Source organism: Aythya fuligula, chromosome 2 (assembly GCF_009819795.1).
Source record: "Aythya fuligula isolate bAytFul2 chromosome 2, bAytFul2.pri, whole genome shotgun sequence".
Lineage (NCBI taxonomy): Eukaryota > Metazoa > Chordata > Aves > Anseriformes > Anatidae > Aythya > Aythya fuligula.
This window is the reverse complement of record NC_045560.1, coordinates 66685694-66713408: the sequence shown is the minus strand read 5'-3', so window position 1 is coordinate 66713408 and position 27715 is coordinate 66685694. Positions and strand designations below refer to the sequence as shown.

Here is a 27715-nt window from a genome sequence, read left to right as displayed (position 1 = left end):
AAAACCGCTTTGGGTAACTCTGTGCGATGTAGGTACTACTCTGTGCTGGGGAGGAAGCTCTATCACCCTGTCTAGATGAGCCCCGTGGGAGCAATGGTCTGTGCAGACCACAAGACCTTCAGGAGGTACTGCTTCTCCAGGTTGGACAGCCAGTTCCATTCCCGCTCTCCAGACACCTAGAGGACACAGTAAGGATACTGGTAATTCACTAAGCTATGCTGTCACTTCTTGCTATGCCTTGAAACTTCCAGTTTACATCTCATACACGAATGCTTACAAGGCCAATTTGAGTTTCTAAATGAATTCTGTTTGTGGTAGGACATAAGAAAAATAACCTACTAATAAAACATATACATCTTATCTGGAAAAAATTGAACCCAGTAAAGAGTAGTGACTACCAGACTTTTGGAAGTTAGAAGGGGAAAGGAAATTTTGAGAAGAGAATGATAATCCATTAATTAATTAGTATATTTATGCTTGGTCTTGGCAGTTACTTGAGCAGAAAGAAACACTGGCCTGATTTTTATTTATTCATTAATCTAACTTTTTGCTTAATACTCTACAGAGTTTGAGATTATGTCTATTAATGGTTATTCAACCTGTAACCATTACTACAGGTCATTCTGGATACTTTTTGTCAGTTTATTTTTTTGTTTTTCTGAAATGTTTCATGTCTCTGAAAAAATATAACTTCAGTGTTTAAAATCAAGCATTTAAAACTGGAAATAATCAAGGCTACAGATGCTTCTTTGACTGCATAGAACTTCCCAGCTTGTTGCAAATTATTTGCTCAATTGTAGTACTGATAATAACCTTCATTATCTCTTTTGATGCAAATATGCCAGAGACAGGTGCTAACATAATCAAAAAACTTCTCTCTGAAAGGTTAAGTTGATTCCTAACTAAGAAATCTCATTAACCAAGAGCTGTTATTCTAACTCCAAAGCTCACACCTGTAGTAGTGGAAATTGCCAAGTGGCACATAGACTTGTAGACGTTAATCACTTTTCAGCTAAATATTTTCTTTCCAATAAGTTCTTGCATTGCTATCTCCTCTCTGTTGCTAAGCATTGTTATTTTAATATTTGCTCTCAGCCTAATTTATTGGCTAATTTAAGTTCAATACATTTGGACTACAGCTTAATTTGGATTCTGAAATTTGATCTACCTGTGCAAATAGTTATTTTTTCCGTAGCTAAACTGGGAGGGGTGTGTGTGTGTAGTGGGGAGAATTCCATTAAAAGATGAACAAATTAAATTGTGTGATGGTATAGGAAGATGCAAATGTCCCTTACTGCAATGTTTCAACTAAGCCACTTCAGCATCAAAGGGTGTTCTTGAATTCTGGTTGGGCGATAGTCGCCCTATTGCATATGTCAAAACCCTATGTGCATATCTTACAAGAGTTTGGATCTGAATGTTTGGTTGCAAATGTTGTTTTCCCTAGCTCAATCTTTAATACTCTTACCACTAAATCTCTAACAGTTTCACCTTTCTCATTTAACACTTAGCATATTCAAAAAATAGTACACTGACCACCTTTCATTATATTATAAAAGCTAAGGACTAGTCACAGATAGCAGGTGGGTGGATGGGCAGCTAGCCAGCCTAATCAGGCTGAGATCATAGGCAGAAGATACTGCCTTCCTCCAGTGATTTTTCACTTTGCTCCCCATGCTGAAAAACTTCTCAAAATACATAGCATTGTAGCACTAGGCTCTGAACTCCTAGTGTCCAGCTTTAACTGTGTTTGTTATCATGTTAAACATCTATAAGCAATCTTTCTAGGGGTAAAATCTATGCGCTAGAATAGTTAATGAAGTGCTGTTATGTATATGGATATATACACACATAAAAACACAAGTATGTATAATTACTGGTATGTCTTTTATAAATAAAAGTGGTCCTATTAGGCTGTCCTAGGTTTTATTCTCTAATTTGAATTGAATATGTCAATAGGTACACACTATCTTTTGAGGTTACTTACTGAAGAAGGGAACTTTTTTTTTCCTAGTACACTACACTCAGGCTGTAGGCACAGAAGCCTTTCCTTTTTATACACAGTGCCTGACTGAGATCCCTGTGTTAGCCCATCATTTTTGTCAGCATCAACCTAATGCATGTTTGAATTATTTGTGCTTTAGAAACCCTATACAAAATTAGTGAGGTACTTTGGTTTCCTTTAGCTGTAGATGCTTTTACATCAAAGCAGTCCTACTCTGAAACAGATTTATTTTTTTCTGAAGAGGAATGTAAAAGGCAATTAGAGTATCAATGGGAGACAGGTAATTCTTGTTTGTTCTTTAGAAGTGCATCCTAAAAATCCTCCACTTTCAAATCCACTTTTCTTATTTTTCAACATTCTAGATGACCAGCCCGATCTGAATGTGACCTTCAAAGTGAATCATCATAGAACAGTTATTGTACTTTTAATGCTGCTGCTGAAAATACTCCTGATATTGCTTTAAGTAGTACTTGATTATTTATCTGCACACAATGGTTGTACATTTCAAAATGGTCTGGTGGCCCTCTAAGCAGTACTGTGCCAAGCCCTACCAACAATTTATCTGTCTTCCAGGTAAGAAGGCTGGGCTGCAGCTTTACTGAATAATCTGTTAAGGTAGGAACAGCTAAGGCTGGAATTACTTGTGAGAGAAGCAGAGGCCAAGTGAAGATTGGAAGCTTTGCTTGGGTTTTATTTTCCTTCCCTTTTTAAAGGAAAATCATGAGAGAGCAAAGAGTTTAGAGGACTTGAAGGTGCATGAGGTTAAAGAGAAGCAGGAGGAGCAGAGACTTCTGCTGGCACCTAATGTTCACTTAGCAAAGAGTGGGAGATATCATCTTTCACCTAAAATACTATTTTATAGTATTAAATAAAATGCCAGTAAGAAAGACTGCAAGAAAGTATTATTTGTGGTGGTCTAACTAGGGCAATCTGAAGAGCATCAGAGTCTAGCCATGTCTTGAAAACATCAGATACTGCTGCTCAAAGAAACTTCAGTTTGGAAAAAGGTTGTGGGGAATGTGAAGGAGATAAACACAAATACAGTTGATGGTAGTAGAAGGGCTGCTTATGAAGTTAGGTAGACAGCTGTATTACCTATTAAGGGACAAAGTAGGCATATATATACATATATATGGCATATACATATATCCCGCTCTACTCTGCGCTGGTGCTCCCAGAATCACAGAATTTCTAGGTTGGAAGAGACCTCAAGATCATCGAGTCCAACCTCTGACCTAACACTAACAAGTCCGCCACTAAACCATATCCCTAGGCTCTACATCTAAACGTCTGTTAAAGACCTCCAGGGATGGTGACTCCACCACTTCCCTGGGCAGCCCGTTCCAATGTCTAACAACCCTTTCAGTAAAGAAGTTCTTCCTAACATCCAACCTAGAAGATAATGAGCAGTAGTTCCTCCATAATTGTAATGGTTGGGTGAAGGTAGAAATAACATCATTAAGGGTATTACAGACCACCTGCATGGGCATGTTACCTTGTAAACCTGGCAGCATTCAAAGATTTCTTATACTGCTAGGAAAATAATCATTAGAGATCTTTAATGCTTCTGATTCATACCAACAATTTCTCAGTTTTACGATCCGTAAGAATGATTTTATTTATGCCTTGAAACCCCTGAATCTGTAACAGGATAATTTAATTTTTCTCTTCTGTGTGTGTGCGCACATGCATGCATATACATTCCTTCTGTATTCTATGTCTTCCTTATCTGACCCTCTTAAAAAAAAAATCAGTTGTTGTTACTTTGGAATTATATTACAGGTGGTAGGATTTCACTGTCAGTAAAAAGATGCAGTTAAGAAGTGGTCTCTGAACTGTGCCTCATTTCTGAATAGATTGTTAAAAAAAAAAAATAAAATAAAAATGTAGCATAGATTATTGTTGTGTCTAGGAGTTGAATGCCACTATAGGCATACAAAAACTTTTGACAAAAGATGAAACAGTGCAAAGTACTGAGTAGATTCAAAAGACAAATGAGATGGGTATAAGCAGAAAGTCAGTTTGATATTTCTGAATTTACTAATGATCTTTGTCAGGAACATGAACTACAATAAAGTGTATGGATTTTCTAATTTGAAAAATTAAGGCAATTTGAGCAGTAGCACAGACAAGAAGCTATTCTACTATGCTGATCATCTGTCATGAATCAAGACAAATGGTTGAAGGAGTTAGGCTTTATGCCAATAATTAAACTTAGATGTCTGGAGGGGAACTGATTACCTATTACCCACTAGTGTGGTACAGTGAGAGAAACAGACAAAGCTGCTCTGTGAGGTCTTGTAGGTCCAGTAACGCTGATGAAACAAGAGTTGTCTGAAATGTGCTGGCTACAAGTTGAAGTGGGCCTTGTTTGTTAAGAGAAACTAGTCACTGTTGCACAAGATTACTACTCTAGGAGCAAAATGGATGGATATTTGTGGTGCTATATTCACAATATATTTAGTTTATATACACAACTTATCATCTCTCTTGAGTTCTTCTGGGCTATTCTGGTGATTATTGTACTACAATTGCCTTGGCTTCTCATTTGGTTCGCTCACAAGCTGTAGAATTTGACTCCTTCCTGGACAGAAGAGTGCATAATGTGGGCAAACCACATGTTTTACAATACCCCTATCTTCTTTGCCTGCAGTATTGAATTGCTAATAAATTAGTGTGTTAAGTTGTCCCATGGCCATCATCTTGAACCTTGAATCATGTCTTTCTCTTAGTATAAGCAAAGAATTTCTTAAGGCAAAGGTGGCACTTTGATTTCTTGCTAAATGATATTGTAGGTCTGACAGGACAGGACCAAGTAAGGCAAGCAACTATGAACTTAAACATGGTTTCCTAATATCTAAAGCAATGTGATTTAAAATGTTTGACTTGCATGCCAGTAACTCCCTGCAAAACCTGAAAGAATAAATCACAATGCATGTGTAACTATATATACACACAATATAGCATGCTAATAACTTGGGAAGAGCTCATCATGAGTTTTCTGCATCATGGAAGGACCTCTTTCTTTCTCCACTTTATACCCTTCTGTATATATATTAGGTATATGAGTTGTGCTGGGTTTGATTTCCTTCCTTTTTTTTTTTTTTTTTTTTTTTTTTTCCTGCTTAGAAACCTGAGATATCTGGGGATATGGCAGGGGGTGCAAATGAGGAATTAATTTCTATTCTCTCTAGGAGAAATATGAACTTGCAATTCATTATTGACTATGAGACACTCAGAAAGATGGAACCATTTTTTGACTTTTCATGTTTGGAAATTCTTCTTTGGGCTCTGTTTCAGATAGTGCTGTGGATCCCACACTGGGTTTTCCCAGGGAACATTTAGCAGTTTACAAGCTTTAGGATATGGTCAGATAAACCCTGTCTCTCATGGTAGCATTTGCAAAAGGCTTCTCTCAGCAGCTTTGTAAGCAAACACAGCTTCCTGTACCTTTCAATGGCCTGGGCACATACTTGCGGTCATTAGGTTTCATCAGAGTTTCAGTAAATTTTTAAACAGCACAACTGCATGCTCTAATGTATAACCCAGAAGTGGTCTTTCTGTCAGCATGCCTGTGGGTTGTTTAGCTGCTTTTTTATTTTCCGTTTTTCACTGATTAATAATACAGTCAAGCTCCAAGTATGCTTGCAGCTGTACACATAAAAACAAACAAACAAAAACACATTTGTAACCTTGCATCTGTACTGGGTCTGGCTGGGATATTAACTTTCCCTGCAGCAGCCCATACAGTGCTGTGCTCTGCACGTGTAGCTAGAACAGCACTGGTATCAGTGTTGTGTCTGCTGGTGAGCAGTGCTGGTACAGCATCAGAACTCTAACACTCCCAGGGTCAGTAGGTTGGGGATTGTCAAAAAGTGAGAAAGGAACATCACCACAGCAGCTGACCTAAACCAACCAACGGGATATTCCATACCATATGATGTCACACTCATCAACAAAAGGTGGAAAAAGGAAGAAGAGGGGAGGGGTGGGCTCTTGTCACAAAAATGTCTGTCCTCCCTAACAATGGCTACATGCCTGTTTCAAGGATGTGGTGAAGCATCGCTTATTTGTGGGAAGTAGAGAGTAATTTCTTTCCTTTGCACTTTCACACAGCCTTTACTTGTTGTTTGTTTGTTTGTTTCCCCTCCCTTTTCCCCTTTCCCTTTTTTCCCTCTAGTTAAATGGTTTAATTAATAATATTTTTTCCTTAATAATTATTTTTCCTTTAATTAAATTATCCTTATCTCAACCCATGAGTTGTTTCTTTCCTTTTCTTCTTCCTCTCCTCTTCTGAGTAGGGGGTGTGAGAGAGCAGTTGTGGTGGAGTTCAGCTGCCTAGCAAGGTAAAACCACCACAGCATCTTAATCCTCTTTTATATGTAGGGATGTCATAGTAACAAATGTAGGTAGAATGTGTATAATGTGGAGACAAAGTTTGTATTTCTTTGGCTTCTAAGGAGAAGTGTGTGCTTAATTTCTTATTTAAAATCACATCTGTATCACCTTGCACAATCAACTGCACGAACAAAGATGACCTGATAGTCAATCTCTGTTTTACCCATTTAAACGACTCATATTGCATACCCACAGACGATCATCAAACAGTCTTCTGCTCAGATAACTCTCTTTTTATTGCAATGTGAAAAGTGAATTTTTGAGTGGCTTGTTTCATTTTTCAGTGAACCAGGCAGCTTATCAGCCTGCTTTGCATTTCCCAGTGCGCTTTATATTGTACATGCCAGATGAGCCAAGGTGCCGGTAGGGAGCTTTGAAGAAGATAACAAACTCATGAGGCAGAGATAGACAACAGATTAGGACCTCTTCTGTAACTGAAACTGTCCCAACAGTGCCAACCTAAATAGGAGATAACATATTTTACTCCTGTATTCTACGTTTATATAGCCTTGGGTTGTTGTTTTTCTGTTTGTTTTCCAGAATTTTCTTTCCTTTTTTTTTTTTTTTTCTTCTTAAGCACTTAAACATTTGCGTAGTATTTTCCAGAAAGCACTCTGAGTCATGTTCTTTGAATGCTGCTGTGTAAATCATGTATTTCAATTGATTAACAGTTTAAACCCTTTACATAGAACAGTTGCTAAAAATAGTAACATCACAAAAAGACTGTCTGTAAGCTATGATAATGGCTTTGAAATAAATCATTAAGTTATTTACTTGGAGTTGAAGTTTATGCAAGCTATTCTGGTTTTGTTCAGGGTGGGTTCTCAGATTAGACTGTGTTAATCCATAATTAATGAACATATGGTGCTTTGAGACCTATAGATGAAAAATAGTTGTAACAACTTCTTACTAGTACGTTCATTCAAAATTAGAAAATCCTGCATTTTACAATTAGGCTGGATGATGTCATTAACTACAATCTTGATGTGGAACATTATGAACAAGAGCTCCAATCTGAGCACTTTCAGAATTCCTACTATAGAGATGATTAAGGAAAGTGTGTCTGTTTTGTAATGACATTTAAAATGCATTTTTACTTGGTTATTTTGCAGGAATCAAAATGAAACACTTCCATCTTCTAAAATTATGCAAATATCTTCTACAATCTGCTGTCGCTCTTGTTCTTTCCTTCTTCATTTTCCCATAATTTAAATACACTGAAAGTGAAGTTAATGGGAAAGTTTAATTCTCAAACTGTAACCATATAACATTTTTGAAAATGGACAAATTTTGAAAGAGCATTAAAAAAAAAAAAAGTTGAGATAATAACTAGTAGCTCTTTCTGGTTTAAAGCTTTATCACAGTTGGTAATCAGAAGAGAGAATGATTTGTGCAATTCTAAGTTTTCTTCCTCAGCAGTTCTTGATCATGTTTTGGCTTGGTGTCTTCTTTTTCTTTTCAGTAAGATCTTTTCAGTAAGATCTAAGATTTCAGCATGTTTAATTCTGAGTTGGTATCCTGAGGAAACTCCTATTTCTCTAGAACACAGTTCAGCTTTTTCAAACACTTATCAAGTCTCCTTTAGCTGCAAATATTCAAGGTACAAGCAGGACTCGTATTCCAGGTTATGAAAGTAAACATACCGAGGAATTAACTTTATATACCCCTAGCTGACTATTCCTCTGACCCCTCTTTCTTTATGAGCCCAGAGCAGAATTAAAACAGACCTTTTTTTGGTTTTACCTTCCAAATGCATCTGTAGGCTAAATCCTGTCAGCACAAGACTTTTGTTGACTCACAATAATGGGCCCAGAATGAAAAAGCAAAGGACAGCACAGTAAGCAAACAGAATGTTATGATCAACTCACCTGAAAGGTTACGTAATACTCTCTTCTAGTGGCAATGCAAAAACTGTGTGTCTGGGGGTGTGGAGAAGGTGGCTGTTCTGCACACATTTTCCCATGCTTCACCCTTCCTTGAATTTAGATAGACTAATTGTTAGTAATTGTCAGGTTGAATCTTGATGCTTAAAGGGTTGTGCAACTCAATGTTTGTTCAAGGTACAAAATTATATTTCTACTCTCTGTTAAGACCTGAGCATATGAAATGCAAATATGGGAATATACATCACAACATTCATAGTTGCACACTACATAACGCAGCCATCAGTATCAGGAAGTCATCCTTTGTGTACCTTAGCAGGCAAAGGACAAGTTGAAGCCACTTCCATTGCTTGCAGACTACAGAAAGTTGCAAACAGACCTTCCTCAGTTGTAGTGCAGAATCACTAATGATGATTTACACTGAAGACATATCTTGAAGTCTTTGCACAGAGCATGCTTTCCTTTTAAGCATTCATTTAACTCCTTATGGGGAATTGGAAATATACTCTAAAGATTTATAGGCTACGCAACTCATCAGTGGGCTTGAGTTCTGTTTGGTGTGAATTGGCATATATCAGGCCAATGTGATATTGACAGCTTTGTTAAATATCAGATGCCCACATGGATGATATTTACTATAGCTAGTAATGCATTATAATAGTACTGAACTCCAGAATCTAATGTAATACCCACCTGGTTTATATGTAACTAGAGAATAAAACATATCATGCCTACTGAAGCGTTGCTACTTCTAAGAATGTTCCTCTTTTTTTTTTTTTTTTTTTTTTTTCTAGGTTTAATTACCTCTATAAATTCATATATCCTAAGATCAGTACCTTCACTGTTTCTTGTTCTAGATGAATATGTTGATGACTGCGTCCCCCTTCTTTCCTTTTAGAAATAATGGTTCTTCATGGCACTTATTTTATACTCATATAGCAAAGTATCAGACACAAATGTCGAGACCCAAGAGGATAAGGACAGGAACATGTTACTACTTCTGGTGTCCTCCTGGGACTGAAAACACTGGTCCTGGAGAAGACAGGATTTCAGCCTCTTGGAAAACTCACCTTAAAACTTAACAAAGTTATCTCCACGTCTAATAGGACTAGTTTAAAACAGCTTGCTTTCTTCTGATAGCTTTTGAAAATAGTGGCAGGAATTTTTCTTTTCTGGCTGGTACTTTTAGCTGTAGAGTATATAGCATTGGGCTACATATCATGCTTTTCAGCTCTGGATAAACAGAAGTGTTCCAAGGGCTGAATGACATAAACATTTACTTTAAAAAACAAGGCACAGTGCTCCCCCATGCATAATTATGGAGCTTCTCACCCAGTGAACTCATCCTAGAGGACTTTGAAGAGCAAAGCAGCACTCTAGTATTGTGACAATAAATGTTAATATAGTTTATAAAACTGAGAGTACTTTCTGTCAGTTCAAAGCCTCTGTCAAACAAGTGTGTCTTTTTATTTTACGTTAAAAGTAGATCAGGAAATGCTCTTTTCCTTTCTTCATATATGGAGTGAGTTAAACAGTGAACATGAAAACAGACCTGTTCTAATTCTAGGGCTTCTGAAGGGAAATTAATACATATTTTCTGTTTTTTAAATTGCCTGTTGTTTATCATGTTTATGAATTCAGATTAAGTGTAACCTAAATATCCCAAGATTTGAATTAAAATAAAGACATGGTACTATTTTTTTTTTATTATTATTTTTTTTTTGAGCTTTGAGAGAAATTGGACATACAGTTAAGGTTATCCCCACAAGATATCTAGAAATCCCCTTTGTTGCAAGTCATGGTGTGTTTTTTTTTGTTTGTTTGTTTGTTTGTTTTGTTTTGTTTTGTTTGCTTGTTTGTTTGTTTGTTTTTCCTGCACAGGCTATGTATATGTTAGTTGAAGAACATGTCAGATTTTGACAGGAAAATTGCAGGAGTGTTGTTGCATGGATGTGACAATGAAGGATCCTCCCAGTTCTTGTTGCAGAGCAAAAGTAAGAAAGGATGTTGAGAGTCTTCTCCTTCTCCCATACAGGATAGATACCTGAAGACATACTGAGCGTAGCTTGAGCAGCTGAAGATGCAGTGGGACACCAATAGGGAATTTTCAAAAGTAATTATCTGGACCTTTAAGTGTCTGAATACTGTTCAAAAATTATAATTTTTTCTGTTGCATACATGATTTTGATGTTTCTACTCTATGACAATCTTTCATCAGTGCTGAAATAGAAAGGTTAGTGCCATAGCAACAGTTTCCATTGTTTACTATAACAGATCTGCCTTTCCTATCATTTATGCTGGTGATCAGCCCAATCTTCTTCTCTATCAAAATAAGCTTTCCTAGCATATGGCTAAAAAAGCAGACTCTGGAACAAAGATCTAGTTAGCCCTGTATTTTGACAATGCACAGAAGCTGATTCTGCTCCTAGGGATACTTGATGTCCATTTGTTCATTCATTTATTCTCTTTAAGTCCATCTCATTTAGTAGAAGAGCCTTGTGACAGACTCTTTGTGCCCTCCCACTGTCCATGTCCCTGCAGTGACCTCCTGGACTTGAGAAGTTGGGCTTCAGTAAAATAGTAACCACTTCTCACGCCATCACAATTCTTGTTTATTAGGCAATAAATCCATCATAACTATTGTAGATGTTTAATGAAGTTAGAGGAGGTGATTAGGTATCCCTAATCCATAATTACCATCTTTAAATTCACATCATCCCCTCTGCTTATTTGCTAATGTTTCTCTGACACTTCAAATGAATATCCAGATACAAAACAAGCATCCTTTTAACTGTTCTTGTTTCAAAAAAAAAAATAAAATAAAAATAAATATTTGACTGTTTCCAAGGCTTTTTGGGTATTCCTAATCTTTCAATTTCTTTTTGATAGTTAACCTGGGTGCTGGTGATGTCTCACTATTTGATCAGAGTGACTGGTTTCTGCTGGCTTTTTTCTAGAAGGAGTGAAATGCACCAAACAGAGAACACACACACAGTCAGGTGGTGGTGGTGGTATTTATCCCCAGTTGTTTTGTAGGGACCTTGTCTCCCAGGCAAAAACTGTAGGATGTCTCCTTCATCAAAGGAGACATCATCATCCACATTTATTGTGTCAGGGAGGTGGTAGGACACATTTTTGGCCATGCCCTCCGATTTATGTCTTCTTGTCTCCCAGAGTTTGGGTGTACAGAGAGGCTCCATTGGTAAATAAGTTTTTGTTTCTGTCCAAATGCTCCTGTGATGGACAGAACAGAGAAGAGTCACTTTATGAAAGCTTTTTTTTTTTTTTTTAAGAGAAAAAACTTGGTGTGAGGGGGGATGAAAAGGGGAAGAGGGTATGGAGAGAAAAAGAGAGTAGCTGTGTCATATGGCCTAATCTAGACTAAATAACTTAGTAACTAAGTAACAGTTGATACTAACTTTGAATTTTCAGTTAAATTTTCTTTGACATTCTTTTGTTGCTTATAGGTTTCTTTAATAATATTCTGCTAATATTTATCTTCTATTTTGGCTTGGATAATTTACTTCTTTCCCCATCACATTTTCACATTGAATTCTGATACACATAAGCTAAAATTGCTTTCTATTTGGGTGTAGTAAGCAAATACCTCTCTAGTTGTTGTTGTGAATTTAAATAAATCATGTTCAAAACACATTTCCATGTAAACCTAGGATCATTGAAGTGGAAGAGACCTTGAGAACTAATCTAGTCCAACCTCCCGTTCAAAGTGTAATCAGTAGGTGCCCTTTTTGCTTCATTAAAAAAATTGCATTAATGAAATACAAGTGGATGAGTTTTTAGCCACCATACTTTGAGACCATGCATTAAACAATTTGTACAGGATGAAATTATCTTGTGAGTTTTGCTGACATGGTATGAGTTGGTCACTGCTGGCAACTTGGCTATAGTCATAAATTTATGTTTAAATTTATGCTCTCTTTACAGCCATCATGCTGCTCTCATAGGAGCAGCAATTAACATATTTGTGGGGCCTGTTCAGGTTCTTCCTCCTCACTGCCCTATTCTTTCTCTGTTGATTTTTATATAAATAAAGAGGACATGAAATTTTCCTAGGGACCTTCATGCCATGCTTTTCCTACCTACGAAGTAAGAGAGAAGCTTCAAGTATGACCATATTGTTGTTAGGCACAGAAGGACAACTGAAGAAGTTGCTCACATCTCCTCATCCAAAAGGGTCACTTCTCTCTGCCTAGCATTCTGAGAGAAAGTCATAAGTTAGACATAAAACAACTCAACATACAGCATGTGCCACCCACCTCAGGCCAAAGGCCTTTTTGACGTTGTCCTGAGGCTGGAATGTTACAGCATTGAATACAGACGTGTTATGCCTCCATTAAGTCATTTTGCTTGTACCATGGTTAGATTAGGGCATACACACACTGTGAATGCCCAGCAGCAAGTGCTAGAAGTCTATCTAGAAATGCGTTCTGAGAAGCTATGAGTGTGACTGCAGCAAACTTCATTCTTGTTCCTAATATCAATTTCATTTATATTGCAGCATGTCCTAAGATACAGATGTCTCCAAGGACTGTGAATACACTACAAGGAACAGAGAGCTGGTAAGCTGCTAATAAGTTTTGTGTCAAGAGGAGACTCTTACTAGACTTGTGTTAAAAACTCGGTATGTTTGGAGGAGGGAGAGGGGAGTAGAAAAAACTCTGGGGCTGCAAAGCTGCTGCTTTGCAAACCATTTTGATACTTTTTGCTGCAGTTTCTTTGCAATGCCACTTTCTCTCTCCAAACTCCCTTCAGCATAGAATGTGGGAACCAGAAGTCAGAAAGACGGGTTTCATACCATTTTACATTCTTTAATTAGCTGGATCTCCAGAGTGCAGTCAGCAGGATCTTTTTTTTCCCCTGTAACAGAGTAAGATGAAAAGTAAGAGAAGCTCTTTCTCTGAAGAGAGATGCCCTTTATCTAAATAAAAAGTTTTTAAAACATGGAGAAGTACCCTTGGCACCAGAATATCGTCTTCTCTTTCCCTCATTTAGTGTTTTCCATTTTGAATCAATAAGGCTATGAACAACCTAATGTCACTTTGAAATTGTCCCAGACCATGTAGGGAGTTTGGACCAGATGACATCCAATGGTCTCTTCCAGCCTAAATTAGTCTATTATTCTAAAACAAATCAAACATACAGAATTCTTAATTCTATCTAGTAGTGAGAAGTAGATACTTTCCTTTCTTTTCTTTTAGCTTTATGTTACTGCAAAAGATTAATGTTTATCCCAAAATTTTGGATGCCTAGAAGTTTTTTTTCAAGGTCTAGGAGACACAAATTGTTCTAGATAAGATTCTAGAATTCAGTGCAAGTAAAACCTTTTGAAGCCTGGCATTGTTGTGTTGTATCCAAGGGTATTTGACATCAAGAACAAGATTCTAGGGAAAGTACTTTTTTGGAAAGGTATGGTAGGTGTTGATTCTAGCACTTCATGGAAGCTACCTGAACCAGTCTTATCTACTGGGTTACATCCCTGCCTATGGCAGAGGGGTTGAAAGTAGATGATCTTTAAGGTCCCTTCCAACCCATGCCACTCCATGATGCTATGGAATTCCCATACTTTGCAGAGGGGCAGGCTAGCAAACAGTAAACTTGGACTGTAAGCATGCTGGCTTCTTTTCCCCAACCATTTTCATCAGGTGATGTGTGTTTCAGAGGAATAAGTAAATCTATTTGTATATTTGAGTTTGTGGGACCTGAATTATGAGTAGACTTCTAAGTGCATTTCTCTAGAATGTACTATCAGTTGTTCTGACAGATGGAGAGTAGCTGAGGGGATGTTCTAGTGGATATAATTAGATTTAATAGGGCATGATAAAGAAACAGGAAATATGGAAAGAATATTGGAAAAATCTTATCATATATTTGATACATTATAACACATTAGAGAATTTAAAGCTTACATTGGTGTTTGAAGAAACAACAAAGAGAGGTAGAGATTGAAGCAGAAAGACAGCAAATTGCTGAGATAACATTATGCAAGTGGCCTGAAAAGGCGTGTTCAAAGTACGTATAATAAAATAAAACTGTCTTGGTTGACTCACTCTTTTATTGGCTACTGGGAAGAAGTGGGACTTTACGGGTGTTTAAAATCATTCTGAGAAGTATTGGAATCCAGTCCTCCAACCACCTCCAGAGCTGGCTAACACTTCCCAGATTACCTCAGCCTGCCTCTATGTTGGCATCTTATCTGAAATGAGTAATACTGATTTAGTATCAACAACAACAAAGGAACAGTGTTAAAAATTAAGATAATTCTCAGCAAGATTGCAGGTTAAATTGTCTGGAAAGGAAAATGTTCATCAAGCCTTTCAGTGGCTGCCTTAACTACTATGTTTTCTGTATTGCTTCTAAACAGGAAAAGTAGTTACTGTATGTATATGTGTATGCATCTTATGCTATTTCCAGGAAATGTGACTTGTCTTCCTTCCTTTTATTTCCTACAGAAGTTGAGGAAATGTTTCTGGCATGACTATTTTCCATAAATGTATTTTTTCTTTTTCCGAGATACTGGCTTCAGAAAACCTCTACATCACCTTCTCCTATACCTAATATTTGTGGGAAGGAATCATGCATCTTGAAGGATGTAATTTCAAAAAGCATATCGGCTTATTGAGAGCAAGATACTTTCAGTATCAGTAAGATACTTTCTCTTCCTGTTACATGTTATTTCTTTGGAAGTTCATCTGAACTCCTCTTCTGCTTGTGATCCTCCTGCTGTTGGATGATGACAGAACCGTGTATATTGCCAAAAAATTTTAATACATGGTACATCATCTATCATCTAGAATTTATATGTTCTAAAGTCACTGTCATTCTTTATTTAAATATAATGTGAAATCATAGCTTTTTTTGCAAGCTATGAAATACTACCCACACCTTTTTCAATATCAAGGATGTAGTATGAGTCACTGTTTCGTTTAATTCAGCCAGTGACAGCTGTTCATGCAGCCTTAAAGCAAGCAGAGTAATGTTACACAGTCCTTGAACAAAGTGCTTTGTAGTACACATTACAGAAAGCCTCTAGCATGACTGGGCAACCATCTAGAAGGACTTTGTTTGGGAAGTGGAAGAGAAGCATCAGTTAAATGGCAGGGGTTGTTCAGCTTTATTACAATAGCAAGGTGATTTGGTTGAGTACCCAGAGACTAAAGTTTAAAAAGAATTTACAAAAAGTTGTTGTGTGATGTTCTGTTTAAACCCACTTTTCCTTGAAACTGTTTTTGTTGCACAAAATATTTTCCGGACCATGTGCCTTTTCTTTTTATCATTGCAACTGGATGTGTTTGGTGCTGTGGAGGTAGTTATATTATGAGGAGATCTGGGAGGAAGGTAAGGGGAAGCAGGGACTACTTTTATACTCTGCATTTAGCGTTGTCCGTGTTGCCTATGAGCAGGTAGTACTTGGGCATGACTGTTGTTCATGCTCAGTCTCCTGCAGCAAATAAGATATCACAGGCATTAGCTTCAGCCTCACAGAAGCTCAGGTGCCACTCTGTGGCCTTCAGGGAAGCCATGAGACTGACAATGACTGAGGAAAAAGAGACCAGGTGTATGTCTATAGATGGGATCCTGAGGGACATGCAGGTATATCCCAAATGCATTGCAGGTGGCAATGTGAGGGCACAGGTATACATGTGATTTCAGCAGACAAGAGGGTAATGTTTTTACTGCTTTTTGGTGAAGAAATAAGAAGATACAATGGGACATTGAGCAGGACTGATGAGATCAAAGTTTCTCAGTCTCTGACTTTGCCCTGTTGTTTTTTTCACAGCTGAGGTATCCTCACTGGTTTGGTGGAGTGAAATGTGTATTTATACTGCCTTAGTTAGCCAAAATCTCTACATCACTGAAGAAAATACACATTAAATTACAGAGGTCATTGGGATTGCTGTGGATGCAGTTTTACATAACTACTAAAGAAAATAATTGTGTTTGGGTAACGTCCCAAGCAGTGAACTACTGGCTCAAGATGGGTGGGAGATTTGTTGATAATGGCTAAAATCCCTTGTAATGTGTATGGGTTATTTATAATCAAAACTTTTTAAACCCCACAAATTGAAATACTTGGCTGCCTGGAGGATGGTTCTGCTGAAAACACAGATTGTGTGATACAAAGTTCTGTTTCATCAGATTTATGATTATCAAGTGTAGGAAAATCTACTTTGCTCAGAATCCACCATAAGTTATTTTGTCATAGACTTTCATTTGAAAGAGAAAAATGCTCTTAAATGATTAGGCTGGTGGGCCCGTGTATATATGCGTGTCTGAGGAAAGCATCTCTCTTTTTGTATGAGTTTTTTTGGCCCAGGTCAGTTCATTGAGTGGTCTATTTCTATTACTGAAAACACAGGATATAACTCCAGTGTAGCTGACCTTTATTATAGCTTTTTGTGAATTTTTCTTTGGTTAAGCAAGTAGCTGAGATTAAGCTTGCTTCATTTTACACCAAGCGGGCATCCTTCTATGTGTTTTAAGGCTGCATAGCCAATCAACATTGATCAACAATAGTCTTCAATATCTTTACTAATGATCTGGACAAGGTGATCGAGTGCAGCCTCAGTAAGTTTGCAGATGACAGCAAGTTGGGAGTGAGAGTTGATCTGCCATAGAGGGTAGGAAGGCTCAACAGATAGATTTGGATAGGCTGAACAGATGGTCTGAGGCCAACTGTATGAGGTTCAACAAGGCTAAGTGCCAGGTCCTGTACTTGGGGCACAACAACCCCATGCAATGCTACAGGCTGGGGAAGAGTGGCTGGAAAGCTACCCAGCAGAAAGGGACCTGAGGGTATTGGTTGATAGCTGGCTGAATATGAGGCAGTAGTGTACTCAGGTGGCAAAGAAGGCCAACAGCATCCTGGCTTGTATCAGAAACTGCGTGGCCAGCAGGACTAGGGACGAGATTGTCCCTCTGTACTCAGCTCTGGTGAGGCCACACCTTGAGTACTGTGTTCAGTTTTGGGCCCCTCACTACCAGAATGACATCGAGGTGCTGGAGCTTCTCCCAAGCACCAAGTGATAAGACAAGGGGAAATGACCTCAGGTTATGCCAGGGTAGTTTTAAGTTGGTTATTAGGAAATTTTTCTTCACTGAACGTGTTGTGGACTATTGGAACAGGCTGCCCATGGAAGTAGTTGAGTCACTACCCCTAGAGGTCTTCAAAAAACGTGTAGATGTAGAGCTTATTGACATGGTTTAATGGTGGACTTGGCAATGCTAGGTTAATGGCTGGACTTGACGATTATGGAGTTCTTTTCCTAAGTGATTCTATGATTGTATGAATATTAAAAAAATATTTCAGGTGAATTTTACTGACTGCCCTAACACAGATTAATGTATAAATAAAATTTCCCATCAAGAAAGTCATACCATTTGCTTGTATCATTTTTGCTGGCTGAATCCATAGGTTCTAGTTATGCACATCATGATTCTGCTGGCTGAGCACTACATATAATTGCTTCCCAGTCTCTTTAAAGCCTAAAACAGCCAGTTTATCACAGACTTACTAATTACATTGTTCATTCTAACCAGGCTGATAGACTGAAGAAGGTATATGTGCAGTCTTACGCCTGGGGCCTATGCCACACAGTAGAAATGTTCTACTGAAAATGTATTGATGGTACATGGTATGGAACAAACTCAGCATTATATGTATAGACTGGAAAACCATCACAAAAGCTGCATATACACCAGGCCTGGATTCATTGTTTTTTGTTCTTTTCAGCAGAGCTTTTGTATAAATCTTTCCTCCTTCCTTTCCCACCCCCGAATAACACTGAATTTTTCCACTCCACAAATATTCCTTTCCACCTCCACTTTCCTCCCCTCCCCAGCTCCCAGTGCTGTGGATAGAACTGAAATTATCCTTGCTATTTTTATTTGATAACTTAATCTGCAATACATAGCACCTTATTTGACAAAACATCACATTTGTGCACAAGTGTACTGAGAGATACCAGCAGAGATCTGAAAATAGTGTGTGCTTGCTAACATTTCTATTAATTGTTAAAATCCCTTCCTGTTACTCTCCTACCACCTACGTTATTTATTAAGATAAAATCCTCTGGAGTCCGAAACTCAGAAGTAATCCCTTAGTATATTTTTATGCTGGCTTCCTGTGCTAATTTCAAATGAAGAACAAAACAGAACAAAACAAAACAAAAGCAAAAACAGAAAAGAGGTTTCTATTACAGGTTGGAGTACCAGCATCATTAACTTTATGCCTCATTCTTTCATTTTATTTTCCTCTCCTTATTTAGATATAGAAAGCTCTGAGTTTTGGCTCACGTGCAATTTGTAGATTTCTATTTATTTTGCATTCTTGCAATTCAGAAGATCTTGTATCCCCTTCTCCTTGCAGGACTGACTTTGGTACTGCTGAATTAAAAGCAGCAAATGGGCTGCGTAGATGCTACCACTGTTCTGTCCCTGGCTTACAGGAAAGGAATAGAAGAGTGAGATTTTTGGAAAGTTGTTCCAAATCTCCAATCTCAAGGCTAACCTTGGCTCCCTGAGGAGTCAAAGCTGCTCTTAGATTGCATTAATTCCTGCTGTAGAGATATAGTCCCAGTCAGTCTTGGTTCTGCCATAGGTACGAGGAATTCCTCTCCACCCCTGAGCATGATGCAAGCCCCAGTAGAAAGAGCAGAGGGAGGCTCAGATTTGGCTTCACTGTACATTTGGTGTTTTCCCCTCCAGATGTTTCTATAATGATGCAAAACTCTTCCAAAACTTACCTCTGATCTGTGTTTAGAATCTTAAAAATCTAACAAGTGTACTTGTTCTATATTTTAACTGTTGTTTTTTTTTTTGTTACCTTTCTGTGAAGGAAGGATGCTATCTTATGATAATTCTGCAAAAGATGAATTTTATAAGGATTCAGGATGAAGGCTGGAAAATGTTTTGCAGTTTAATTGAAGGATTAGAAATGGAGAGCTCTGGTCCAAGTGGCCCAATTTTACTTAGGAACATGTTTACATAAGCTGAGACATTTGCAGTGGCTTTCATGGTAACATAACTTCAGTTTCCAGACTATTCTGCAATCCATTGATACGGTCTGGGGAGCGGAAGGGAAGAAATTAAAGTAAAAACACAATAAACATACTTTTTTTTTAAGTATCCAAATGAAAAAGTGACAGCATCCAAAGTCTTGTACTAGACATTCCAGCAACAAGCTTGGAAACAGTAATTTAACTCAGCCCTAATGAAGAACTGCCATGCAATTAGAGTCATCTTATGAAGATCAAACTGCTCTGCCCTCTGAGAAACACCACTTTTATCTCATAAAGGATTCTTGCCACTTTACAATTAATAAAACGCAAATGTTTCACCTCTGTTGCAGATAGAAGATAGCTTGAGAGGAATATTCACAGTCATGTTGCCAGACAAAGGCTCACCTGCATCCAGGGGGATGTTGATAGCACTGAGCTACCAGGACCTGCCCTGGATACAAGGAATTATGTGACTGGCTTCCACCATGGAGATTTAAACCTCTATGGCAGGACTGAAATGAAAGCAACTATAATTAGAAGAGGTTGTTTTGTCCTACAAAGAGTTTTAATTCAGAAATGTGTTTTGTGACTATTTTATCTATAGTACTCTATCTCCTTTTCACAACATTTTGACTTCCTTTGTGATAGAAAGCACTTTAAAAAATGTACAATATGTTTTTTAAAACCCTCATGTAGTGTAAAGAGATGAGCATGGACTTTGATACTAAGTCCCTCAAATCAGCAAATTGCTGACACTTACCTATGTCTTTCTTTGGCATTATCATCCAAAGCAGGTCTGCACTTCTGTCATTTCACCACAGGTTTGCAATGCACAGTGTTTCAGCATAGCATAGGACTGGACTTGATCTATGCTGCTGACAGTACAGATACTTGGAGCAAGTTGCTAAATCTTGTCTTCAGCTTTTTGCTTTTCAGAAGTAATAAATCAAACCAAATATAGTTCAGAATGGTGAAGAACTATTGCTTTTGATTTGGTAAAACCTGTTGCAAAGCATGAACTTGTTCATGCCAGATGCAAGACACTGCTTCTGCTTATTACAGGCTGCTGTGGTGCAATATGTGAGGTGGAGTAATCATTGAGAAGGAAGAAGGAAAATAAGATCCAGGATTCAAATTCCAAGTATAATTCATAGATTGTTGTGATCTAGAACTGCTTAATGGCAACAGCCATCTTTCCGGTGATTCCTATGAGATCTAGGTGAGAATTCAACTGCCCACTGTGAGACTTTTGAACCACTTGAATGAAAACAGTAGTCTTAAAATTAACACTAGAGATCTCTGTTTCTTATACTACTGGGTTTTTATGAAATTTTTATCCTATCATTCAAATACCCTTAAAAAATGGTAAAAAGTAAATGAATTGAAGGCGCCTTAAAGCAAATTTAAATTGACTTTATTTCTACTCTGGGGCTTTTTCCTTTGCAATAAGTGAGAACAGAACCCATTCTATCTATTATCTATTAATGTACTATTATCTTTTCTCTCCACACACAAGCACAGAAATTCCTACAAGGAATGAATTTTTCAAGCAAAAATTAAATTACATAGAATTAAGAAGGTAAAGACTTCCCTGAAAACAGGATCCCAGAAAATGTACTGAAAAAAGAAACTCCAGGAACAAGCTAGAGATAACTCAGCTTACATCAGGTTGTATGATGTTTTTTTTTTTCTCCTTTCTTTTCTCTTCCATGTCTTCAAGGTGCCTTAGGAAAATAGTGTTTAACAGTAAAACTGAAACTTTACATGCATAAGGCAGTATATAGTATAGTACTAAGGTTCTTGTGAAGGATGAAGATTTGATTCTCAAAACCTATCCATTGAACAATGATCAGTCAAGTGTTTGAATATTCTTCCATCTTCCTTTTCTGGGAGAAAGGATTAAGAGCATGTAGATGGATAAAAGCAGTTCATTTTGAGATGATTTCAAGAAAGTTTATATGGTTTCCTCCTTCTTCAATTCAATCTAGTGAGCTGGTGCTTTGTTTGTTGCTAAAATATGAACTAGAACATAGAGAGAATATCTTGAAGTTTTCAGAATGCAAATAGGTGATGCAAACAGGGCAATGCTGTCCTTTAATGTGCTGGTAGATATATGATTTCTTTCCAGAGATGAGATGTGAAATGTTGCATGAAATGCATGTAAGTGAGAGCTGGGGGGGTATCATCTAACTTCCTTGTGGAAACTGTAGGTTTTCTAACAGGCTTTTGTGACAATGATTGCAACAAAACAAAACAAAACAAAAAAAAAAAAAAAAGAGAGAGAAAAAAAACACTAAATGAGTGATTTGCTGTGGTTCTTAATCCTAATCTTTTAATAAATCCAAGATTTTTAGCATGACTGATAACTAGCACTGGGCAGAAAACAGTTTTCTAGAAAGAGCCTGGAATATAGCCTGTGATAGACATAGGCATTTTGGATGACATTTATTAGGATAATGAATGACATGATAGATACTGGTCTACAACCATTCATTCACTGTCTGCCAATTCACATCCTTTCTTCAGTTCATTTTGTTTGGTGCTGGCACCCTGTGTATACAATTAGCATTGTGCAATGCTTAGGTCTTTCAGTTACATATTAAGTAAATTGCTAGTTTGTTTTGATGACCATCATAGGGCTATCTTTAGATGAAAAAACATTGTTATTTTTTAACTGGAAGTGGGACACTTAAAGGAAACTTATTCCATATTTAAGTTATATAGGAGCTTAAGTAATTTAAATAAATAAGAACTATTAAGAAGTAGTTCTTTCCCTTGTACATCATTTTCTCTGGCCCTTCTGCATGTTTGTGTCCGTCCCTCAAGACACTGTACCTCCTTCTTTCTTTCTTAGTCACTTCTGCTAATTACTAGAAATATTTATGATAAAGAAAACTGCCATTTCTCTATTTCAGTTCATCTTCTGCTTGATCCCTTAATGATGCTGTAATGTTGTGGCATCATTGTGGACAGCAAAAACCCTTTAGAAAGAATGGTTTTTATGTCTTGCCTTTGTATTTGGTGGTTGTTAGTTTGTTGTTTGTTTGTTTGTTTTTCACTGTTCTTCTAGTATTATCCTCAGTTCATATCTAGAGAAGCAGATGTTTGGGTTAGTTTAAGTAGTGCTATAACAAAGCCTTGCATTTTCAGAACATGCCAATAGGCCTGTCATAAACAAAATGTGTTTTAAGGTATTCAGAGCAAGGTTTGCAAAGGAATAAAACTTTTATTTAGGTCTGTAATTAGTGGCCGTGCTTTTAGATTCATTCACTATGTGCTATGTTCAGCTCTTCTGAGAAAACATTTTTTTTTTCTTTTCTTCTGACAATTCAATGAATACCATTGAAAAAATTCATCCCCAGTTATGTCTGCTGAAGTCTTTCTGATGTACGTGATCAATTTAACAAAGTATGACAAATAGTCAATTAAATCTAAATACATTTCACTGTGATATTGAAGTGAGAATAGGAAATCTCTGAGAGAAGATGCTTGTCTGTTGTTGTAGCTGTTGTTGGTATTTTAATTGTACGAAGAGTATTCATGAAGAAAGGATATTTCTTATAATTCAAGTAGCTAGAATCAGTATGTATGAAGTAGGTGCACCTTATACTATAAAATACATAAATAGGAAAATATTTTCCAAAGATTTTAGGATAGAAATGCAAGATAGGTAGAGACAGGCATGAGGATACAAAGAAATTATTGGATGATAATGAATGGGTTTAGCCATCTGTGGCCTAATGTATTTGGTTGTTAATGCATGGGAGGCAGGAGAGGAATGGGCACCAGTTTGTCTCTCTTTGTAATCATCAGAGTTAAGAGTTTTAGGGAAGACAGGGTTGATATGGATGTAATAGTAACATTATTAATAACTTGCTTGTTCCAACCTTTGCATATAGCATAGGGGAAAGCACAGAGAGATTATTTTCATATTTACCAAGGGAACAGTGAAGGCCAGCAACTTGGGCTGAGGAGTGACATCCCTCCTCACTTTGTATGAAATCAAAGATGAGGGATTGGGAAGGCCCAAGTCAGGAAGGAGCTGACTGAAAATGAGAGGAAGAAGCTAAACTTCAGCCCTAGGTATGGAGAGAGCAGACATCTGGCTGTTCAAGAAACTAGTTAGTAAAATCTCCTGGAAACTGCTTTTGAAGGTATTGGGATCCATCAGTGCTGGTTACCTTTTAAGAGCATCAGGGCAGGAGATTTCAAAGTGTCAGAAGTCAAGCAAGTGGGGCAGAAAGCTTGCTTGTCTGGGCTTGGATCTTCTTCTAGAGCATAAGCAGAAAAGGAAAGTGTATGTATACTGGAAGCAAGGTAAGGCAACATAGGAGGATATAAAGATGCTGTTCACCATTATAGGGAGAAAATTTATATAACTAGAGTTGAAGCTGGCTGTGTCTGTGAGAGAAAATAAAAAGGGTTTTTTTTAGATATGTGAATGGAAAAAGGAGAACTAAAGAATACATAGGGCCGCTCCTTGATAGGGAAGGTCTCCTCACAGACAATGACATAGGCAAAGCAGAGACGCTTAACGCCTTCTTTGCCTCTGTCTTCAATGCCGATGATGGGCTTCGGGACCCAGGGTGCCCTGAGCTGGAGGACCGGGACGGTGGGGATGACAAACTCCCAACCGACCCTGAACGTGTGCGGGATTTGCTACTCCACCTGGATCCCTAAAAGTCCATGGGTCCGGATGGGATTCATCCCCGGGTGCTGAAAGAGCTGGCGGACGTCATCGTGGAACCTCTCTCAATTATTTTTCAATGATCCTGGGAATTTGGAGAGGTCCCGGTAGACTGGAAGCTGGCAAATGTTGTGCCGATTTTCAAGAAGGGTCAGAAAGAAGACCCTAGCAATTACAGGCCTGTCAGTCTCACGTCAGTGCCTGGTAAAATCATGGAGAAGTTGGTTCTCAAACTTATTGAGGCGTACCTGGGGGACAAAGCAGTCATTGGTCCCAGCCAGCATGGGTTTGTGAAGGGTAGGTCCTGCCTAACTAACCTGATTTCCTTTTATGATAAGATCACCCATAAGGTGGACCAAGGGAAACCAGCTGATGTGATTTTTTTGGACTTCAGCAAGGCTTTTGACACAGTTTCCCATAGGATCCTACTGGACAAAATGTCCACCATACAGCTAAATAAAAACATCATACGATGGGTGAGCAATTGGCTAACGGGCAGGGCCCAAAGGGTTATGGTAAATGGGGCTGCATCAGGCTGGCGGGCGGTCACCAGTGGGGTCCCTCAAGGCTCCATTTTAGGGCTGGTACTTTTCAATATTTTTATAAACGATCTGGATGTAGGAATAGAAGGTATTTTGAGCAAGTTTGCTGATGACACCAAACTTGGAGGAGTTGTGGACTCAAATGAGGGTGTAAAGGCCTTGCAGAGGGATCTGGATAGGTTGGAGAGCTGGGCGATCACCAACCGCATGAAGTTCAATAAGAGCAAGTGCCGGGTCCTGCACCTGGGACGGGGAAACCCTGGCTGCACGTACAGACTGGGCGATGAGACGCTGGAGAGCAGCCTAGAAGAGAGGGATCTGGGGGTCGTGGTAGACAGCAAATTGAATATGAGCCAGCAGTGTGCCCTGGCAGCCAGGAGGGCCAACCGTGTCCTGGGGTGCATCAAGCACGGCATCGCTAGTAGGTCAAGGGAGGTGATTGTCCCGCTCTACTCTGCGCTGGTGCGGCCTCACCTCGAGTACTGTGTGCAGTTCTGGGCACCACAGTATAAAAAGGACATGAAACTGTTGGAGAGTGTCCAGAGGAGGGCTACGAAGATGGTGAAAGGCCTGGAGGGGAAGACGTACGAAGAACGGCTGAGGTCACTGGGCCTGTTCAGCCTGGAGAAGAGGAGGCTGAGGGGAGACCTCATCACAGTCTACAACTTCCTCGTAAGGGGGTGTCGAGAGGCAGGAGACCTTTTCTCCATTAACACCAGTGACAGGACCCGCGGGAACGGGGTTAAGCTGAGGCAGGGGAAATTTAGGCTTGACGTCAGGAGGGGGTTCTTCACAGAGAGGGTGGTTGCACCCTGGAACAGGCTCCCCAGGGAAGTGGTCACTGCACCGAGCCTGTCTGAATTTAAGAAGAGATTGGACTGTGCACTTAGTCACATGGTCTGAACTTTTGGGTAGACCTGTGCGGTGTCAAGAGTTGGACTTGATGATCCTTAAGGGTCCCTTCCAACTCAGGATATTCTATGATTCTATGATAACTAAAGCTCAGTTAGAGTTGAAGTTTCCCAGTACAGTGAGGGACAACAGAAAGGGCTTCTTAACATAGGTTAACAGCAAAAGGAGAGCCAGAGATAACATTGGTCCATTACTTGATGAGGTTAGTCACCTCACAAATGGGGACATAGATAAAGCACAGACATTTAATGCCTTCTTTCCCTCTATTTTGAACACCAGTTATGGTCCCTGGGACCCTCAGAGCCCTGAGCTGGGGGACCATGACTGTGGGAATGATTACTTCCCAGGCGACTCTGAACTAGTGTGGGATTTGCTTCTCCAGCTAGATGCTCCTAAGTCTATGGGGCCTGATGGGATTCATCCCAAGGTACTGAAAGTGCTGGCTGATGTCATCTCAAGACAGTTCATCTCTTCTCTCTGGTGACCAGTGATAGGACCCAAGGGAACAGCATGAAACTGTAACAAGGGAGGTTCAGGCTGGATGTTAGGAAAAGGTTCTTCACTAAGAGGGTGGTTGGACACTGGAACAGGCTCCCCAGGGTCTTGGTCACAGAACTGAGCCTGCTGGAGTTCAAGAAGTGCTTGGACAGTGCTCTCAGACACGTGGTCTGATGTTGGGTTGGTCCTGTGTAGAGCCAGAACTTGGACTCAGGGATCCTAGTTGGTCCCTTCCAACTCAGGGTATTCTATGATTCTATAATTCCAGTTATTACAAAATCATAAAGTTTGTGGCATCACAAAGAAAGGGAAAAAATGCTAAAATGAATAGGCTAGAAAGCATACCTTTCCATACGTATTGGTGCAGGACACACTAGGACTGCTTCTCAGGACAAGGAATAAGACTGAATTGCAGACCTCACTAATTGTGATTTTTTTGGGCTTTGTTCTGGCAGCAGGAGTTTCATTTCCTAACAGTATGTTACTCTAGGTATGCTTAATTTAAGATAAAATATAGGTGTAGTTGGGCCCTGTAATAAACCTTTATTTCAATTTAATTTGTTAGCTTCCAAAAACAGAGTAGCATACAAAATTTTCATTTCAGCTTACTTATAAGATGGCATGGAAACTAGGTAGCTGTTAAGTCATCTTGGTAATACGTTTCATATCTCAGTAGACTTAGAATGCCAGCAAATTTTCATTATCATGCAAAATGTCTTTCATATTCTGTATTTCCACAGAAAGCATAATGACTTTCAGTGTACAGATACAATCAGAGCTCATTCACAGTAATTTCTCCAGTGCATATAATGTGTTTACACGCAAGAACAATCTGCAGTTATGAAAGTGGCACTTACTGTGAGCGGTAAGGGTTTGAAAGATAATTAAGTAGTTACGTGAAGCACTCTGTGTGACCCTAGGGAACATGAGTATCTCATGACCAGGTTTGGGGAATTTATGACTACATTAAGGCAGTTACCTTAAAAATGACTATTTAGAATGTTCTTATTTACTTCTATGGCTTATTCTAGATTGATGGAATGAGCCTGAAATATTTCTGTTTTTCTATTATTGTACACTATTATTTAAGTAACCTCAGCAGTCTGACTTGCATTTCAGTGTGACAGCTTAAGCACTTGATACATAATAGTTGTTTTAATCTAACTATAGTTTTTTTTTTTTTTTTTTTCCCCAGCCTGTTTCTCTGGCAGGACCCAATTCTCCTCTGTCAAGAAATATGAAAATAACAGAGAAACTGTTGACAGCTCCGTGATTCCTTACTTGGCTGGAGATTGACCATGACACAGAACAGGCCAACCTCAAGATTTCTTTAAAGCTGTTTACCCAAAATTTGCATTAAAAACATTTGATGGTGTTAGGTCCAGTCTTCCCCCTTCTTCCTGCCCCGCATCTATGTGTGGTCAACATGCTGCAAATCCAGACATATCATAAATTGATCCCAAAGGATCAATGCAGTCAATCCAATGAGCCTTGGGAATATAAGTATGCCTCTTCTGAGAAAGCTTTTTTCAGTAACTGCTTTATGAATACTTCAGATAAATCTTTATTTGTTCGTTTTTAACACACCTTGATTTCTTTTTTTTAGCTTAAATTTTGAGGTACATTTTAGATGACTAATCACAACTGCTGTGTTTGGATCATCTCTTTGTTGAGTCATTAAGAGAAATTACATTTCTAGAGAATTTATTAAATAATACTGGTTAAAATATGAACTCTAGTCTGCGCTGGTGCGGCCTCACCTCGAGTACTGT

At 38.5% G+C, this 27715-nt stretch overlaps 1 long non-coding RNA gene across 1 annotated transcript; it reads left to right on the top strand.

Moving 5' to 3' along the window:
• On the top strand, nt 1-27715 carry LOC116485786. The gene is made up of 3 exons (XR_004252895.1): nt 1-200; nt 12806-12866; nt 27139-27715. It is a non-coding gene; the product is annotated as an uncharacterized LOC116485786 (long non-coding RNA).